This window comes from Balaenoptera musculus, chromosome 20, assembly GCF_009873245.2.
Source record: "Balaenoptera musculus isolate JJ_BM4_2016_0621 chromosome 20, mBalMus1.pri.v3, whole genome shotgun sequence".
In the NCBI taxonomy this organism is placed as follows: domain Eukaryota; kingdom Metazoa; phylum Chordata; class Mammalia; order Artiodactyla; family Balaenopteridae; genus Balaenoptera; species Balaenoptera musculus.
Genome location: NC_045804.1, coordinates 55544702 through 55566008, shown reverse-complemented (window position 1 = coordinate 55566008; position 21307 = coordinate 55544702). Strand labels below are relative to the sequence as shown.

At 42.2% G+C, this 21307-nt stretch overlaps 1 protein-coding gene across 1 annotated transcript in view; it reads left to right on the top strand.

The window, feature by feature from the left end:
* The window catches only part of LOC118887538 (heparan sulfate glucosamine 3-O-sulfotransferase 3A1), a 275512-nt gene that overhangs the window by 140316 nt on the left and 113889 nt on the right, over nucleotides 1-21307 (top strand). Inside the window, exons 2-3 of the mRNA XM_036838419.1 lie at nucleotides 12391-12496; nucleotides 14223-14344. The gene's annotated coding sequence lies outside the window, so the exon portion shown is untranslated. The remainder of the gene's footprint in view (nucleotides 1-12390; nucleotides 12497-14222; nucleotides 14345-21307) is intronic.

Below are 21307 nucleotides of genomic sequence, written 5' to 3'. Positions count from 1 at the left end.
GACTAGCACACGGAGAGCACCTGCTGCAGGAGGGCTGTCCCGGCCTGGAGGGCACCCTCCGCCCAAATGCACAGACCCCTCCTCGAGGTCAGCTGTTCTGCTGCCTTTGGTGCTCCCTCATTGATTGCTACCAGTCTGTGAGTAGGGGTTAAGCCCTCAAAGAACAGGCTGGACTTACCGATAGAAACAACCTGGACCTGGGAAGGGGGACAACCCCCGTTTACACCTGGGTAACCAGCCTTATCTCTTCCGACTCACTTTCCATCTAAGTTTCTGCAACACAACTTCTTTCCATTCCTACACCATGGTGTTCTTCTGCTTTGAATGTTCAATCATCACTCCAGTATCTTTGTTTATCTAATTTCTACCCATTCTGTAGATCCCAGGGGAGTTGCCACTTTCTCCGAGAAGTCTCCACTGATTTCTCAAACCTGTGTTGCACACCTCTCTGTTGGACCTGGCAAACCACACATTTACCCCACCCTAGCCCTTGTCATGTTGATTGTAATTCAATGACCTGACTTTCCCCATGGAAACTTTCTCTGTAAAAGACCAGATAGTAAATATTGTAGAGTTTGTGGGCCACTGGTGGTTTGGCATGCTCTTTTTCATTTTAACTCTTGTATTTTATTTTTCTTAGTTGTTTTTAACCTTTTAAAATAGGAAAACCCATTTTTAGTTCACTGGCAGTACAAAAACAGGCCATTTGGCCCTGCTGGCTGTAGTCTGCTGACACTTGTTCTAGAGGGAAACTTCTTAAGGATGGAGGTCATATCTTGTTTTGCTTTGCATCCCAGTATAGGCACCTTCCCTGCAAGGATGCTCAAAATGTAGAATGCTGTTTGTTAAGGCTGACTTTTCCTAAATTATTCTGCTTCCTTGAATCTTTCTCACCTCCTATAACTTTTTGCCACTTTATATGTTTCACTTTGTTAAACTAATTCCTTCAAGTTCAGCTACTCCTCCGTCAACATGGTACCTTCAGTTCAAGGCTCTGCAGCAAAGTCAGTGAGGTTTTTCTCTTTTCTTTTTTTTTTTTTCAATAAAGATTATAGAAGCATGCACATGGCTGCCTGTTTTCAACATGGAAAAGGTTATTTTGGCATGGCCCGTGCTCGTGAGCTAATGAGTGCTGAGAGGGATTTCTTTGTGAAGGCTCCCCCAACCCCAAGTTGTAAAACTTGGTTTCAGCCAGGAATCTGGTTCTTAAATGGATTGTACATTTCACTTCCTTCTCAGGTTTAAGAGCATATTTGAATAGAGTTTTTAAAGTGGAGATATACTGGATTTACCTCAGACATACAATCCCTCTAGGACTCAAACACAACTACAGTTTTTGGGCTTAAAGACAACTATGCTATCTCCTATTATCATTGCATCACCTCACATTTTTGGACACTTTCACATCACCTGAGAAGTAGCCACCTGTCACCTTGATGTGGTGAGAAGGGATAAAGAGGAACACAGTCACAGAACTGTGGTCTCATTAAAACAATGTATGACTCCTAGCACAATATGGCCATACAAGGCCGTAAAAATCCCTCATACCATTTTTACAAATACTCTACATCAAGCATTGAATCAAAGTAAGAAACAACAACAAAATACACACCTATAAAAGCAGGCTGTGGGTGATGAGAGATTAGTCAGTAGGTAAACCCACAGTGCAGCCAAAAACACTTGCTGCCCTTCTTTGTAGCTGGTTGGAGACTCTTTCTTTCCGGCCCATCTGTACTGTTTTTACAGCAGTCTTGCATACTTAGAGAGTGAGAGCATGCTTCTTGTTGCTACAAACAGCGCCCATAAATGTTGGAGCCAAGTGTGTCTAAACATTACAGCATATTAAACACCTTTAAGTATGATCCATAACCTTGTAATTGGTACCAAAATAACAAGACTTGTATTTTAAATGGGAATTTGACTCTGTGATTGCTGTTGTCAATCTGTTCCACGAGCATGCAGCTGGGAAAGTGGGTCAGGAGAAAAGAATGGATGTGACTGAGGCAAGGCACCTTGAACTCTTAGACTCTAAAGATCATCTGGGCTGATGCCCTTCTTTGATTGATGAGGAAACCGAGGCCAAGAGGGCTCTCTGACTCTCTCAAGGATTCCCGACTCCCTCTGCCATGCTCTTTCCATTTAACAAAATGCTTTTCTAAAAAAAGGAGAACTTTTCTTGGTATAAATAGTAATTGCATTCATTTGGAAATGACACAGGTTCATGGCAATGTATCTCTGCTGGTACAGGAATAGGATCAATGAGATTTGGCTTTTGTCTTCGATGGGCAGCCCCCGAAACTTCTGTCTTTCCAAATACATCTTTCTGACTCTGTTCCGGGTCTCCACACCTTCACTATCAGAATCGTTTCTTTAATTGTGATCTCCACAAGCCTTGGCTAGGATGAACTATGTTATTAACAGGAATCGTGAGGTGTTAGAAAGAACGCAGGCCTTAGAACTAGACGTGGGTGGTTTACATTCCAACCTTGATGCCTGCTGGACGCATGATTTTGAGCAAGTCAGTAAGCCCGCTCACCCACGTTCATTCAAACACTTATGTAGAGTCCACTCTGTACCAGTTTCCTTATTTGGAAATGAGAACAAACCCTAGCTGTTGGAGCTGTGAGGATTACATGAAATAACATTTAGAGATACCACCTTAGTGTTTTCCACATAGCAGACAGTTAACTCTAATGATAAATATCAAGGGATGTAAACAGAGATGTGTTACAGTGTATCTAATTATCATACATACAGTTTAACTCTGCTGCTGATGGGGATGGCAACGCTGTCTCTGAATTCACCACCAAGATAAAGCCCGAGACCCTTGGCTTAGATCTCTTCGTGACTGATGGAAGTCAGGACACACAATGTTCCAATGCTGATATTTATTTGGGAGAGTCAGGTTCTGATTTACCAGTGTCTTGTGAAGGAGAATTGGTCATTGAAAGCCTTAATGTTTTTGTTTTGTTTTGCCTTTTAATCTCCATCCAGGCTTGTGATTGAAAAATGCTTTCAGGACCCTTGTTTTTCTGGCCAGCAAAAATTTAAGAAAATGATTTTCATGTGGGGAACATACAAGAAAAAAATCGATGTGTTTTCTTCAACGCCTGTTTTCATTAAATAAGGGGAAGGAAACGAAAGAATTCTTTAATGCTTATCAAGTAAGTGCAGAAGCATTACCTATGTTATCCCATTGTATCTTTAAACTCAAAGAGGTAGATACTGTAGCCCCTGTTTGGGACATCTTCTCTACGATTTTAACTTTGACGAAATAAGATTTTCTCTTAGAATTAAACTTTTAATGAATAAATACAGGACTCAAGTAGAATTATGAAAAGTCACAAGAAAAAGGTAGACTAGTGTTTAGACCAGTACAATATGGGTCATGTTAATGTTATTGACGTTCTTACTAAAGAACAATGTCCTTGGATAAAGGTACAGATCAGCCATGGAAATCCAGAAAAAAGAGTGACACAGAGATAAACAAGAGCTGTCAGAGAAAAAGAAGAAGCTCAGTCAATGAATTTGGAGGAGGCTTGGTCCATCGCCAGGTTTTCCATTTTGTGGGGATGTACACCTGAGGCTATATTAGCTTGATTCCATCAAACACCCAACCTGCTTCTCTTTTTCTGATTTCATGCTCAACAAACAAACCCCTAGTTGTAATTTGACTTCCATGTGGGTTTGCCTACAGGAAAAGGAAGTTGCTGGTCAAGCAGCTATGAGGATTCTGGTCCAAGTCTTATTTATCTTCGGAAATTAATAAAATGGCTTTCTGGTTTTATATGTTAGTCTTGTGATTGGTTAATATAAACAGATCCTCCTGACATAATCAGGTTTCTGAATCTACCAAGAAGAGACCCACAACTTAGATGGGAGTGTATTTATCAGGTAGTTCATGCCAACTTATATGATCTCACTGGAATAAATACCCTACCTGCTCTGTTTAAGAACTATTTTATGAGACTGATCTCCTGCCAATAACAATGATAAATGTTGTACAAAATATAAGCATAAACTGTGTGAAAGGGTTCCAAAGATGGCAGAAACTGGAAGGGACATGAAATGTGAAAGTGGAGAAGAAAACTAAGTGAGCTTATATCAAAATGCTCTTTCTCCTGAGGGCACTTCCCACTTTTCATCTGCACACAGAAATAGAATACAAGGAGAAAATGGTAATGTAACTGAACTGGAAAACAAACAAACATCAACAACAAAAAACAGAATCCAGAGTTCAGGGCTGACACAGCTCTTGTAAATGGAAAGGAAAGTCTCTAAAGATGAGAGATACAGAGCCAGGAGCCCTAACATTTGCATAAAAATTCCCCTCACCGAACATATATGCAATGGAATATTACTCAGCCATAAAAAGCAATGAAGTGGGGTCATTTGTAGAGATGTGGATGGACCTAGAGATTGTCATACAGAGTGAAGTAAGTCAGAAAGAGAAAAACAAATATCATATATTAACGCATATGTGTGGAATCTAGAAAAATGGTACAGATGAACCAGCTTGCAAGGCAGAAATAGAGACACAGATGTAGAGAACAAACGTATGGACACCAAAGGGAGGGGAGGTGGTGGGATGAACTGGGAGACTGGGATTGACATATACACACTAGTATGTATAAAATAGATAACTAATGAGAACCTGCTGTATAGCACAGGGAGCTCCACTTCACTGTACAGTAGAAACTAACACAACACTGTAAAGCAACTATACCCCAATTAAAAAAAAAAAATTCCCCTCACCAACTTCTAAACTATTCCTATTGAGGGCAATAGCCCCAAGGAACCCATCAGAGAGTAGCAGTTAGAAAGCTAAATAAATAACCTGATAGAGATTTTAGCAACTGTCTGGTGTTGGAAGGAGAGTTTGGAGTTGAACTCCTGCCAAGTAGAAGGAACTGGTAAATACCATGAGCTTTTTAGTGAAACTTGAAAAGGGCCACACGTTAGAAATAAGGATCATGAATTGGGAGATTGGGATTGACGTGTATACGCTAATATGTATAAAATGGATAACTAATAAGAACTTGCTGTATAAAAAAATGAATAAAATTCAAAAATTCAAAAAAAAAAAGAAATAAGGATCGTATCCCAAGATTAATGACTTTTGATATGAGTGAAATCTGTAAGACTAAAGGCAAAATGAATTGTATGTTAGAACTGTACTCTAGTTGATAAAGTTATTCCTACAGTACAGCAGTATGAGTTAATGATTCTGAAAGAACTCGTGCGTGAATCCTGGAATTGGACAGTTAAGTAGATTGATGGCTGACGGTGGGAGCCAAGTTCTCACTGTCGAAGTGGGAGGTTACATGTTAACAAGGAGAGGAGATTGGGATGATTAATACGGTAATGGATTAGAGTTGGGGACATCAGTTTTTTTTTTTTTTTTTTTTTGAAAGTCTTTTACTTATTTATTTATGGCTGTGTTGGGTCTTCATTTCTGTGCGAGGGCTCTCTCTAGTTGCGGCGAGCGGGGGCCACTCCTCATCGTGGTGCGCGGGCCTCTCACTGTCGCGGCCTCTCTTGCTGTGGAGCACAGGCTCCAGATGTGCAGGCTCAGTAGTTGTGGCTCACGGGCCCAGCTGCTCCGCGGCATGTGGGATCTTCCCAGACCAGGGCTCGAACCCGTGTCCCCTGCATTGGCAGGCAGATTCTCAACCACTGCGCCACCAGGGAAGCCCGGGACATCAGTTTTAACTCATGCTTAGCTGAACATTTTTCTCTCAGTAATAGAAGAGTAGCAGTAAAGGATATAGAAGAGTTGAACAGTACAATTAACCAACATGGGCTCAATGATATCTACAGGCTGCTACTCCCTGTATTTTCATTATTTAGAGTTATTTGTGTACTTGCAAGCAACTACTTGATATAGATGGTTTTGTGGTTTGAAGAAACAGAAAATAAGCACTATTTTGTTCACATCCATCTCTTGGCATGATTGCCAGAAAGACAATGAAGAATTGCTATTGGAATAATGTCCAGCACCACCTCTATGGTGGGCCAAGGAATCTGTGCAGATTATGCTGCATTTAGGAAAAAAAGGGTTTCATATTTTCTATACACTATATGTTCTATAAAAAAAATTAGTGTTTGTTTATGTTGGAAGCTGTGTGTAAATCTTCGGTCTTACAGTTAAGAAAACTGTAGGAAGAACGGGGAAGGCTTGGGGCTTCCCTGGAGGTCCAGTGGTTAAGACTCCACGCCTCCACTGCAGGGGATATGGGCTCAATCCCTGGTCGGGGAACTAAGATCCCGCATGCTGCACGGCACGGCTAAAACAAAAAAAAAACAATGGGGAAGCTTACCTAGACCTCACATGAGAGGAGAGGTTTGAATAAGAAGGGACTTAAAGGGTCAAAACTCACCCTGAACTTGTCTAATGTGTTTTGGAAACTCATAACTGAACTGCTCGGATGAAACAACCTGTGATGTGATTCTCTGCTTAGTAACTCAGACTTTTGGGAAGTACATTGCTGTGGTTGGTATGACCTATGGTTTGCCCTGGAGGAGGAAGGTGATGAAATCTAAGCTAAGATCAACCCTTGTGGACTGCAGGTGTGGGCTCTGAAAGACAAGTAGAGGTTTGAAATAAGAATAAAAGAATGTACCTCTCTCAGAGGGAAGGAAGGCAGGCTCTGGAGACAGAGAACAAGAATATGAACTGAGAGCTACTTCCTAAAGGATATGGCGAAGAGCTTCCTGTCATCAGCCACCCATCCATCCGTCCATCCGTCCATCCATCCATCCATCCATCCATCCATCCATCCATCCATCCATCCATCTGTCTTCATTCATTGTCTTACCTGGGGCTCTGGACACAATCATATTTCACATCCCGCTCTGCGTTATTGTTTCCTCTGTTGGATAGGGATAGTTATCTTCAACTCTATAATATAATAACATCTGTTATAAACACAAAGAATCGGGAATTCCCTGGTGGTCCAGTGGTTAGGACTCGGTGCTTTCACTACCGGGGCCTGGGTTCAATCCCTGGTCAGGGAACTAAGATCCTGCAAGCCTCGTGGCCAAAAAACAAAACAAAACAAAAACACAAACCCCACAAAGACATGCATGGTTGGGATGGAGGAATTAAGAGTTACAAGAGGGAAGGGAAGTACCACTCCACGTTTCCCAATCCCCTGATGCCAGCACAGCAGCAGCAGGACCACCTGAAGGAGGATCACAGTGTCAGGGTTTCAGGTAGCGGCCCGCAGCACAGGGAGTGTTGTCCAAGAGGTAACCTAGAGCAGTGGCAGGGAGTATGCAGCCCGAGAAGCAGCTGCCAGTAGGAGCAAGAAACAGTTTTAAGGCAAATTCCCCTTTCCCAAAATATGGAGGAAGGTAAGCCTAGTATTTGGGTTACACATGGATTATGTCAGATAATATATATTCTGCACATAGTAAGCACTGGATATATGGTAGCTATTAAAATAATAATAATAAATCTAAACGAATTCCACCTGGAACTATTTATCTGTGGAGGAATCTGGACAGAGGTATGGCAGATCCAGGGGCCTCTGGGAATGAAGTAACATTATTTAAAACATCAATAAATACTGAAAACATAGAAGCATTGAACACTAGAGCTGGGAAACCTCAAGCGTTATTTTAGGTCAACACTCTCATTTTACAAATGTATAAACTGAGTCCCCAAAGAAGTCAAGTCACTGGCTCAAAATCCCCCCACATCTGTAGCAACAGAGCTGGACACACTGACTTCCAATTGACTGGGCTTTTTAAAAAAACATTTTCCAAGAAATCCTCCAAATCTAATATCCATAAATAAATTCAAGAAAATTCCAAATATTGGCTATACGAGATTTAGCTTAGTGGGGAAATTACTGGCAGACATCTTCCCAGAAAAGTGGAACCATTCAGTGGGAAGGAAAGTGTGTTAGGGTTTCAGCGATAGACATTAATTCTTCAGGGAACGAAAATTCTTCCCCAGAAAATACTGTAAAGGATGCCCAGTTTTGTGGGTGTCCTGAAAACCTGGTTTTCTGTTTTCCATGTTCATACACTCAGGAAATCTTACTGAGATGGTAACAAGGGTCTCTAAACCTTCTCCACCCTGCAGAGGTGGAGCCCTTTGGAAGTAGGAGCAAGGAAAAAGGACAGAAGCCAGTGTCATGAGGCTTGTGGCCGTGGGATAAGGAGGGAGCTCCAGCACAGCAGTCCCTGAGATCAGCTCCATGCAGAGAAGCTGGACTTGTGTGTTCGTCAAAATCCTCTGTCTCCAGTTGGAACCTTTCAGCTGGGACTATCTTTTGTCAGTAAACGTTCATCCTGGGAAACAACTTTACAAATAAAGAAATGCCGTCACTGTGGGGAAGTGATTGACCTCAAGTTTCAGAACCAGGACTAGAATCTAATAATTTTTTATTCCTATACCTTCCTGGAAGATCAAGATGTTATATCATCGTTGTCAATTCCAAGTTCATGAAGATGTGTGATGCCCAAGGTAGTTGTTATGTCTGTGGTCCATCGGGATATTTGCCTTTAGGTCTGGTTCACTAAGTCAACTCTTTGTATAGCAGCAGAGCTGGTTTAACATGTTCTCTCATTATTCCAAATCGTGGTCAACCTCCTAAGGAAGGAGTGACCCAAACTAGTCCACCTCCTAGAGCTAATTATCCTGATCTACACAGTACCCTTAGAAATGGTGTAGGTCTGAGCTCATGCAGCCTCCCCTAGAGCCTCCGTATGCAAGCCTTGTCTCCCATGATCTCCTGGGTTTTCTTTCTATCGACTGTCTTGCCAGGTCCGGGCCCCTTGACAGGGATCCTTGCTTTAAGTGCTGCCTGGAAACTACCAATTCATGCCAAAGGTTTTTTGTTGTTGGTGGTGGTGGTTTTGCTTTGTTTTGTTTCGTTTTTTAAGGAAACTTTCCTTCTACAACATGAATGTGGGGTCAACGCTTGGAATGCCTGGCCTTTTTTTTTTTTTTAATTTTATTGAAGTCTAGTTGATTTACAAGGTTGTGTTAATTTCTGCTGTACAGAAAAGTGATTCAGATACATATATTCTTTTTCATATTCTTTTCCACTGTTTTCCACTATTCTTATCACAGGACATTGAATACAGCTCCCCTTGCTCTACAGTAGGACCTTGTTGTCTATCCATCCTCTATTCACTAGTGTGCATCTGCTAATCCCAAACTCCTGATCCTTCCCTCTCCCGCTCCCCTCCCCCCTTGGATGCCAAAGGTTTTATCTTCAGGATATGAACAGCCCAAATTCCAGCAGTAGGTGAAGGAGCTAACAACAGAAACTAAGTCTGAAATGGCATGAGTGTTCAGGTCGAGATGGCAAGTGAGGACTAGAGAAAAGAAGAACTGGAGAGAATTTTTTTTTTTTTACCTAACAGAGAATAATTTAACTCTAAACAACTTCAGAATACGTAAAAAATTTAAAATACAGCTCAAATTGCTTTCAAAGTCAAAGCCCTAATTCAGAAGTTTACATGTCCTGGGATTTACCTGGCGGTCCAGTGGTTAAGACTCCACACTGCCAGTGCAGGGGGTATGGGTTCGATCCCCAGTCAGGGAACTAAGAGCCCACATGCCTCATGGTGCAGCCAAAAAAAAAAAAAGAAAAGAAAAGAAGTTTACATGTCCTGCAATTCCTATAGGAGGGCTCACCATGACCTGTTCTGATTTGTGAGGCAGAAAGAGTAAGGCCCTCTGAGAACTGTACCACTTTTCCGGAGATCGGTAACTGCATTGTGCCTGGGCCCTACATCCTTATGTGTTATCCAGACAAAAGTCTCCAGGGTTTTCTCCCTGCCATGTCATTATCGCTGTGAGACTAAGGAAAGGCTGTGCTTGCTTCCTTCTTAGGTGGCCACTGCCTCCTTCACACCCAGGATTGTCCAGAATTCAGAGAAATCCCCCCACACTTTGCCTGTGTCCCTTTATCTTCTTAAATCACACTTCAAGAAACTGCTCGCTCCACTATCAAAGGGACAATCCCATCATGCGTATAGGCCGAAGGTCTTCTCCTCCCTCAGCCTCCCCCAGCCAGCTGCTCTCTGCAGGATCAAATTTGGATTATATGAGTTATTTTGACATTGCCTCTTTTGGATCCTTTTTTTCCCCAGGGGGGGAATTGAGTGTGGATATTAGTATTGTGTCGTCGGCAGCCAGATGGTCCAGAGACGGGGTGACGGTGACCCACATGGTCTCTGACCTTCAGAAGGAAGTAACTGCTCATTCTCATGGTGCCTGAAATGCCACAGGCATTGGCAGTATTAACAACAGCCTCAGTGCAAAGTGAAAGTGACACATTATAGAGCATAGTGTGTCCTGAGATGTGTGTATATTCATGAGCTAACCAGCAGAGCTGTGGACAGAGAGTCCTGGAGCTGCAGTGGGGCCTCTGTTTTTAGCTCACGTCCCCTCAGCTTACAGAGGAGTAGGAGCTAAGAACCCCTCCCCGGGGACATAAAGTAAGCTACTAGCGGACACAGGACTTGAGGGCAGATTATTGATCTACTGGTATAGCGCTCAGTTTTACCCACACTCTAGATCTCAGTAATCAAAATATAATGCATAATTATTTGGTGTGTATCTGGTATATCTTATAGTACAAATGAATATAAAATCGATGTAAAAAGGACATGAGAATACAAATAAGCAAGCATGAAAATGCAAAAATGGCTATATCACTGCATTAATACATGGAAGAATGTCACTTTTATAAGAGAATCCAGGCTCTAAAAAATTATATGACCTGGGGAGGCATGTGTGTGGCATCCTCAGGCATTTTTACGACTATAACAGCCATCCGTGTTATCCTCTGATTGACATCTAACTTTGGTATGAGATCTGGTGCTGGGAAGAAATTCCCGACTTGGCAGATTTTATTGCTGCTTTAAGTTGCCAAGGATTTTGAGGTTACTGAGTGTGGAGGGGAGGCTAGGTGGTGCCTTTTCTTCCCATCCCCTCTCATTTGTTTATTCAACAAATATGTGTTGAGCTCATAGCATGTGTGCAAGGACTTGAAAATGCAACATGGGATCAGATAATCTGGAATCGCCCCATAATGACACTCAGGAGAGTCTACAAGAGCAGTTGAGGCAGGCCACAGAGCTTTAGAAAAAATAAAGTGATTCCTCATCAAAAAACATGTGGAATTCCAAAGTGCAACTCATTCACCCATTAGGCATGCTGACATATTTGCTGAGGAGTCTAAAATTTTAGTTGTAAATAAAAAGGCTTTCACAATCTTGGAAGGTCTTGTGAAACCTGTCAAATGAAGGTTTGCTGAGTACCTGGATCAAGGGAAACCATCCTAGGATATAAGAAGACATGGCTCAGTGGACCCAGACGGGAAAGAGGCCGTGCATGTGAAGGCCAGATTCAGAGACGTGCCCCTTGGGAACTGCAGGGTCAAGGAAGCAGTGTGGGATGGCCTTGGGAATCAAGTGAGATTCTAGGTGGGAATGAGCTAGTGGTAAGAAAATTTTGAGCAGAGAAGTCAGTGAGAATCAGCGGAGACCAGTTTTGGTCACGGGGTGAAGAAACCCTGAGTATATTTGCTTTGAACAGAAGGAGACTGCACGGTCTAACCATGCCTCAAACACCGTGCTGGTCTTTTCTATATACGATCTCAATTTTGGCTACAGTATCGCAAGATAGGGGCCCATGTGATAGACCTGAGGCTCAGAAAATTTAAGTCACTTGCAAAGGGTCACATAATTAGCAGCTTTCAGACCTCAAATACAAATGTAGCTCCTTTCCAGGACACCCCACTGCTAATTAAGATTGGAATATTCCAGTAGTGGGCCAGGAGGGCTCAAGAGAGGGAAGGGTCGGATGGAGTCACAGTGAGGCTCTACAGCTCAGATGCTCTGCAGAGCAAACCCTTTTATCCCCACTATTTCTGATGGTTCATTTGGGATGGCAAATTGGGTTGGTCCTCTGTAAGCAGTGAATGCTAAGAGCTTTTTAAGCATCTGAACATAAATGAAAGCCTTCCCCAAACACATTAACCTGCAGATTCAAAAAGTCCAGCAAACCATGTGCAGGATAAATACACATGTAGGCACATCATGGCCAAACTGCTAAGAAACAGAGACAGACAGGCTCACACACACACACACACACACACACACACACACACACACAGAGAGAGAGAGAGAGAGAGAGAGAGAGAGAAGGTGGGGGAATCTTAAAAGCATCCAGAGAAAAATGACACATTAGAAACAGGGGAAAACAATAAAATGTAATAGCTAACATTTCATCTGAAGAAGCAATGGAGGTCAGAAAAAAAAGGAAGTATCTTAGAATTTTTTGCCCAGAAGAAATATTCATCAAACATGGAGATGAAATACTCTTGCAGAAAATCTGAACCTGAGAAAATTTATCCCCAGCAGATCTGTACCACAAGAAATGCTAAAGGAAGAAAGAAAGGGAGAAAGAAAACACCACGAGATGGAAGCCTGAGTTGCTGGAAAAGAGACTTGAAAAGGACCAGAGAGGGTAAGTATGTGTGCAAATATGAAACGGCATTTAATAGTCATATAGTCCATATAAATAGTATATGTATATACTTTACTTAAAGTTATATATAAAGAGATATATGTGTTTAAAGGACCAATGACCGTTTAAAGAAAAAATAATAAGAATAATAAAAGTGTATTATAAGGTTTTACTCTTATGCATCATTAGGAGGAATGCAAAATGGTGCAGCTGCTGTGGAAAACAGTACAGTGATTCCTCAAAAAATTAAACTTTAAACGACCATGTGATGCAGCAATTCCACTTGAGGGTGTACTCAAAAGTAGTGAAGGCAGAGACACAGGTGCACCCATGTTCACAGCAGCACTGTTCACAACAGCCAAAGGGTGGAAGCAACCCAAGTGTCCATCAGCAATGGATGGATAAACAAAATGTGGTCCACACATACCATGGAATATAATTCAGCCTTCAAAAGGAAGAAAATTCTGATACATGCTACGGCATGGATGAACCTCAAAAACATTATGCTAAGTGAAATCAGCTAGTCACAAAAAGGTAAATACTGTATAATTGCATTTATATGAGATACCAAAATAGCCAAATTAATAGAAATAGCAGAATAGAGATCACCAGGGGCTGGGGGATGGGAGAGTGGGGATTATGGTTTCACGGCTATTGTTTGGGCTGTTTCTGTTTGGGATGATGAAAAAGTTCCGGAGATGGAGGGTGGTGATGGTAAAACAATTCATGCCACTGAATTAATTATACACTTAAAAATGGTTAAAATGGTAAATTTTATGTTGTATGTATTTTAATGCATACACACAAAAATTAATTGCTTGAATTCAGCACGTGGTTCCTAGACATTTCATCCCTTTGCCTTCCTCCGGTCATAAGGTAAAATCCGAATGTACTAAAGAGACAGAGTGATCCTCATTGCACAGAAAGCCTCCAAAGCCTACAACGCAGGCCCTGTTATCTGTCCTCACTTCTCTGCTTTCTCTTCCAATTGACTGAAGGAAACTTTGTCTTCTCTTTTCTGAGGCTTTTAGAAATTCCCTTTGTTTAAAAAAAATTTCAGTTTTATTATATTTCTCTATGGACCAGCAGAAGCATTGATTACACAAATTTCTATCTTGTGCTGTGTTTTGAACAAAGTATAGCTTACGAATTCTTAAAAGTTTATTCACCATCAGCTTGGAACAACACCCTGAATAGTCAGTTCCTCAATATGTGAGAGTTTACACATGAAAACACATTTTAAATAACTCGAAATGCATTCCTTTCCATATATCTCAGTGTATTATTTTTACATCATGTTCAGTTTGGCCTTAAAATGACATCATTAATTTGATGGGAGTAGTGTGGGAATTACTTCATTCATGCGATATAGGTTTAAGGAAAAAAAAACCTCATTGTTTATATTTTTGACAAGAGAATCATGCAAACAACCACCATGGAGAAGAGGTTTCCATAGAAAGCCTGCATGTTCGTATTTTAAAAGCTTTTCCTACCCAGATCATTTGTTAGTAGAAGGTGCTATGGACTGAATTGTGTCCTCCCACCAAATTCATATGTTAAAGTCTTAACCCCCCAGGGTTATGGTGTTTCGAGCTAGGGCCTTTTTGAAATTAATTAAGGTTAAAGAAGATCATAAGTGTAGGACCCTGATCTGTTAGGGTTATTGTCTTTATAAGAAGAGGAAGCAAGATTGGAGCTCTCTTTCTTTCTCCACACACTTGCACAGGTGAAGGGAAGGCCATCTGAGGACACAGCACGAAGGCAACCGTCTTCAAGCCAAGAAGAGAAGTTTCATCAGAAACTGAATCATGGTGGCACCTTGATCCCGGACTTCCAGCCTCCAGAACTGTAAGAAATTAACTTCTGTTACTTAAGCCACTCGGTCGAAGGTATTTTTTTTATGGTAGCACAAGCTAAGACAGAAAGCATTTCAATAAATAAGAATTTCCAGTTTAAGGATAGTCAATAACTGATAATAGTGATTCAAAAACCTATGCCTGCTTCATAAGGGCTATGAGTTCAAATATACCATGCAGTACTGCTAACATATTTATTTTTAACACATAAAACTAATATATATTTCTGTTTACATTTTTAAATGAACTGAGCATAAGAAAATAGCCTTTTCACATGCAGAATACATGAAACATTTTTAAAAAAGAAGTAATCATTTGTGTAACTAAGTGATCGAGTTCCGTTGGTTGATTTTGGAATCATGGTTCTTTGGGGGAAAATTCTTTCATTTTGTGATTTCTGCGTCACTTGTCTAGACAAGATCTCTTGAGTGTCATCTTAAGAGCTCTCCATAACATAAATCACGCCAAATGGGTAGTAAAAAATGGTAGAAGGTAATAGGCTGATTTGAACCATTCTTCTTTCTGACAGTTCACTGTGATAACCTGCTCTGTGATGGTTATAAGTCACAGAGCTCTGGTCTGCTCATCAAAGCTCTCTGCATATACCTCTGGATGTGCTCATGGGCACATCAAGACCCACAAAGCAGCAGAACTGCAGCTGAAATTCGGCCTCTGTACACGGGTACCGAACTGAATCTTGGAGACAGAGTTTTGAGTGAAGTAGAAAAGAATAGCTTTATTGCTTTGCCAGGCAAGGGGGGTCACGGTGCGCTAATGCCCTCAAAACTGTGTATCCCTACCTGGAGGGGGTAGTGAGGAGTTTTATAGTAATTGTTCAAAGAGGAGGGCGTGGTCAGCTCGTGGACAGTCTTCTGATTGGTTGGTGGGGAGGTAAGTGGGAGTGAGCGTCATCTACCTTCTGGTTCCAACCAGTCTGGGGTCTACTGCTTGTGGGCAGCACGCAGTTAACTTCTCCCACCTGGTGGGGATTTCAGTATCTGCAAAACAGCTCAAATATACCGTCATGTGTATCCCTTGAGGGGGAACCAGGACGCTGCCCTGAGGCTGCATCACTGTGTCCTGACCGCTCCTCCCTTGTCTCTGCATCCCCTCCCTTCCCTGATTAGCAACTGTTTGAACCTGCCCTTTGGAACTCAAGGAGGGTTATGGAGGCTGAATGAAGCCTATTTCCTATAAACAAGAAAGCGGGGACACAGAAAGGCTTCTGTGCCCAGGAGCCCCACAGGGTCTTGCTTGGTTTCAGAAGCACAGGACAGAGAAGTAGGTGGATGGGGTGCTATGGATGAAAGAGCCTCAGCTCCTATCCACGTGGGCCCCTCCGCAGGGCGGCTTGAGCATCTTCACGGCATGGCGACTAGTTACAAAAGAGCGAAGGCGGAAGTTGTAATGTCTGTGATGACTAGTGTCGGAAATCACTCCCTGTCACCGCCACCTGTTCTGTTGGTCACGTGAGGCATCTCTGAATCACACAACAGTAAGGATGCCCGGAAGCACGTGTCATTAGGGGCCACCTTGGAGCCTGGCTCCTGCTCAGGGCACAACCGCACGCCACTTCCTTTCTGGGGTCCTGCACGAGCTGCCCTGCTATTCTCTCCTCCTCCTGACCAGACGCATCTCTTTTCAGGCTACTGCAGGACTTGCAGGAAAGGCTCACGTTTCCTGCTGCTTCTAACCAACAAGATTGTCTATTGTGCCAGAATTCTTTCTCTTACTTACTCACAATTACCCGAAATCCCCCTTAGGCACTGGTTTTCGATGCTGGCTGTGAATTATAATTTCCTGAGGAGTGTGTGTGCGCGTGCGTGTGTGTAATAGTCCAACAGCCATTCCTACTCCATCAGAATTGACGCTCCGCCCCCATCCCCTTCCCATAGGCTCTGATTTGATCTGGAGAAGATCCAGCCAACAGTAATTTTTCAAAGTGTCCTTGAATGTGGGGCTTTAAAGCCACTTCTTATGTTTTTCAAACACAAAAGCCAGAGAGACTTCTAGGTACAGTGCATAAATCTTAACTGTATAGCTCAATAAACTTCTACACCTGTGTATTCACTGTCCAGATCAGAGCAGTGCATTTACAACACAGAAGGCTCCTGCGTGCCCCTCCCAGTCAATGACCCCTCTCTAAGGCGGTCCCTACTCTGACTTCTATCACCAGAGGTCAGTTTTGCTTGTTCTTTTTTTCCAGTTTTATTGAGATATAATTGACATGTACTATTTTTTCCCTACCTCTATGTTTCCCCTTCCCCTTTCCCTCTCCCCACTGGTAACCACTAGTTTGTTTTCTATATCTGTGAGTCTGCTTCTTTTTCGCTATATTCACTAGTTTATTGTATTCTTTAGATTCCACATATATGTGATATCGTACAGTATGTGTCTTCCTCTGTCTGACTTATTTCACTTAGCATAATGTCCTCCAAGTCCATCCATGTTGCTGCAAATGGCAAAATTTCCTTCTTTTTTTATGACTGAGTGGTATTACATTGTATATATACACCACATCTTCTTTATCCATTCATCTGTTTAATGGACACTTAGGTTGCTATGGACATTGGGATGCATGTAACTTTTCGAATTAGTGTTTTGTGTGGTTTTTTTTCGGATATATACCCAGGAGTGGAACTGCTGGGTCATATGGTAGGTAGTTCTATTTTTAGTTTTTTGAGGAACCTCCATACTGTTTTCCACAGTAGCTGCACCAATTTATATCCCCACCAACAGTGCACTAGGATGCCCTTTTCTCCACACCCTCTCCAACATTTGTTATTTGTGTTCTTTTTGATGATAGCTACCTCACAGGTGTGAGGTGATATCTCATTGTGGTTTTGATTTGCATTTCCCTGGTGATTAGTGATGATAAGCATCTTTTCATGTGCCTGTTGGCCATCTGTATTTCTTCGTTGGAAAAATGGCTATTCAGTTCTCTTGTCCATTTTTTAATCAGGTTGTTTGTTTGTTTGACATTCAGTTGTGTGAGCTGTTTATATATGTTGGATATTAAGCCCTTATTAACCATATCATATGCAAAAATCTTCTCCCATTCAGTAGGTTGTCTTTTCGTTTTGTCAATGGTTTCCTTTGCTGTTAGTTAAATGGAATGATATTGTATGAACTCTTTTGTGTGTTTTCTCTTTTTTTACACTCAAAAGTCTGTGAGATTCATCCATGTTGCTGCTGGCATCAGCAGTTCTTTCTTAATGCTATGTACTAGCCCATTGTTTGAATCAGCTATACTTTATTTATCCATCAGACTGTTTCCAATTTGGGGCTAACAGTAAAGTCACTATGATAAGTTCTGTGTATGTCTTTGGGGACACAGGTACCCGTCTGTAATGGAGTAGAACTGCTTTTGGACCACCGTTGCAGGAGTAGAATTTCTGGAACATAGTTTAGGTGTGTGCTCAGCCTGAGAAGATCTTGCCAAACGTCTTTCCACGGTGGTAGTACCGATTTACACACCCACCCACAATGCGTTAGAGTTCTCATTGTTATGCATCCTCATCAGCACTTGGTATTTTCAGTCTTCTCAATTTTATTCATTCAGGTGGGCATATAGTAAGATCCCACTGTGGTTTCAGTTTGCATTCCCCTGATGAACGTGATGTAGAGCACATATTAATATATTTGTTGCCATTTGGGTCGTCCCTTTTGTGCAGTGCACATTTAAGTATCCCGCTCACTTTTCAACTGGATTTTCTTTCTTTTTAAAACTATCTATTTGTAGGAGTTGCTCACATGCTTTGGATACAGGTCCTTAACTGGTTATGTGCATTGCAAATATTTTGTCCCAGTCTGTGGCTTGTCTTTTACTCTCTTAACAGAATATTTTAATGAATGAAAGTACTTAAATTTAATGAAGTCCAATTTATCCATTTATAAATAATTTTAATTTATTTTTAGAAAATCTTCTTTTACCATTATTTTTTATATCCTGTTTAAGAAACCTCTGCCTTCTCCAAGAATATGAAGATATTATCATTTTTTTCTTCTAGAATGTTCTACTGAATCCTTTGCTAGTAGCAATAAAGGCAGAACCAGCTACTTACTTAACTTGGAGGAAGGGGAAAAAAGAAAATAAAGGAGAAAGTGTGCAAACATGGAATAATACCTCAAGATAGTATCTCACTGTAATTTTAGTTATGGGATTTTAGGCTTTTACGCAACTGCGTGTTCTCCTCTTTGCACCCAGTCCGATACCAAGCTCAGCTGAATTCAATTTGTGCTCAAGTTCAGCCTCTGCCCTCCATCCAAAGAAAGAAAAGACAAGAAGAGCAAATATCACAGATGATCGGTCAGAACTGGGCGAAGCCTTGGACATCATAGCCCAACCAAAGTCTCCCCATCACTGCTGAGGAAGCAGATGAGACTCACCTGGGTCATACACCTAGTTAGTGGCAGGGCCAGGATTTGATCCCAGGACTCCTGCCCTCCTGTTCACAGACCTTTCCCACATCTCACAGCTTCCTGGAAAACCCAAGGGCTATTTTTTTTTCTTTGTTTTCTTGTTTTATTGGAGTATAGTTGCTTTACAATGGTGTGTTAGTTTCTGCTGTACAATGAAGTGAATCAGCCATGTGTATACCTATATCCCCTCCCTCTTGGACCTCCCTCCCACCTCAACCTCCAATCCCACCCATCTAGGTCATCACGGAGCGCCAAGCTGAGCTCCCTGTGCTATACAGCAGGTTCCCACTAGCTATCTGTTTTACACATGGTAGTGTATATATGTCAATCCTAATCTAAAGAACCCACAGGGGTTTCAGCCATGAGACTGCTTTACTGTTGACTCGACAAGTAAGCAGAAGACTTATGTGTTTCTTATTCGTTTCCTCTATTGAATTATGAACAGCCAACCAGCCAGACATTAAAACAACATAAGCTTGGTGGCAGGAGGGGCAGGGCAGGTGTGGAGAACAGAGGGGAAGAGAAAAAATATTGACATTAGGCGACACTTCAGGGCTTGCGGGTTTAGGACCAATTTTGAAAAGGGATTTAATTCCTTCCAAGCAGCCCGTGTTAGCTCCCCCTTGCTCCCTCCCCCTGTTTCCACTGGCTCCAGGCACCAGTAATGAGACTGTGAATATCAGCGAAGCACTTGCTTCATCTTTTCTTCAGGCAAAAGCATTGATTTAGACCAGAGGTTTCAAACTGGAAGCCTGTGGGTTGGATGAGGCCCATAGATGGGATCATAGATACATGTGTTTAACAATTAAGCCAATTTTTAAAAAACAGTTTCACATTGAAAAAACCAGAGCTTCCAGGGTCTCCTGAAAAATGAATATATATGGCAATACTGGGTGTGCATTGTGACTTGGCAAGGACAGGCTTGAGTTGGATTAACTTGCTTCCTCTCCTCCACTGCTTCACTTGTTCACATCACTTGTCTCCTCCGTGGACAGTTGATTTGGGGGCCCTGATTTAAACAATGACATGAATTAGATAGTATTATTTTCTGTTTACAAATACAACATGCCCTGAAATAAAAAACAACTTTTAAATTATATTTCTTCACTATCAGCTGATGCTGGTACTTGTTCCACTGGACCTGGCCACAGCGGAACTCATACATATGTAACACACACACACACACACACACACACACGCACTGCTGGTCAGATCCTTTCAGCCCCTCCTGATCTGCAGTTGGGGCATCACTGATCCTGGGGTATTTCAGCCTCTGGTCGGTTGCTAGTTGGAATATAGGCATTAAATTCCTCATTGACATCTTCCTGCTACTCCTTCTGAACACTGAATGCCTTCAAAAGGATTTAAAATTATGTGGGCATCACCCTTTCTGTAACGGAGCCAGTGGCTGCATGAGTGTAACTCTACGTCTCTCCTGGATCTGGCTTTCAGCTTTGACATCAACACCAATTTCCCAAAATGACTGAAAAGACTCTTGAAGGGGAACCATGTAGCAGCACCATCTTGACCTCAGTCATGTCCAGTTCCCTCTCTCTGGGCAGTGAGATTCACCAGGAAGGAGATGCACCTTGGGTAAAACAAACCACCACAGAAATAAAGATCAGGCACTTTTACTACAATTTAAAACAAAAACAGTCCTCTACCGTAAAATCCGAAAGGTTCCAAAATTTCATTATTTGAAAACAAACAAATATGTTTTTCTTTTAAGAGAAAGGAATGGTGACCTATTCACTCTCACCCTGGGGGAAAATATATTATTGGAAAGTTTTTACTTTTTTGAACTCGTTCCAGGGATGCGATGAACAAGGCTCGATTCTGTGGCTGTATTTCCTGAAGTGTCATTATCATTCTGCCAGAACAACTAATGGATGGCTGGGAGGAAAGATACAATTTGGAGGCAATTAATTCTGCTTCAAGTCCCAATTCACCCATGCTAAATAGCACTTGAATCCCGGTTCAAGATTTAGAGGCCAGTGGAAGTCAGCCTGGGCTGCTCTTCGTCGGGGCTCATTCTGCAAGGAGCCTGCCTTTTGTTCCACCTCCTCTTGGTCCTGTGCTTGGGGGCAGTTAGATGGGTGATGGGGCCTCCCTTGTTCAACTGACTGGGACCCTGGGCTGCTTTTTGCCCTGATTTCCGGTGCAGAGGGAGCCCCTGGTGATCTGGTGGTGGTACTTGCTCCACTGAACTGGGCCACAGCAGGACTCATGCTGCCATCTGCTTGCAACACTGCAACAAAAACACAACAAGGAGTCTGGTTTTGTCTCCCTCAGCGATGCTGCGTGGTCCACTCTGCACTGGAAATGGGCCCAGCGAGCCAAAGAGGCTTCACATGAGCTCGCCAGCGTCATCCCAAACCTGAGGCAGAGCCAGGGACCAGCCCGCAGATAACCCTGCTGGGATTACAAACACATCAACTTCCGCCTATGATTTATAAACAAGTGGAAATTGTTATGAAACAACAGCTGCTGAGAGGTCAGCCTTCAGCCCACCCTGTGCCTTTCTCTTCTTCCA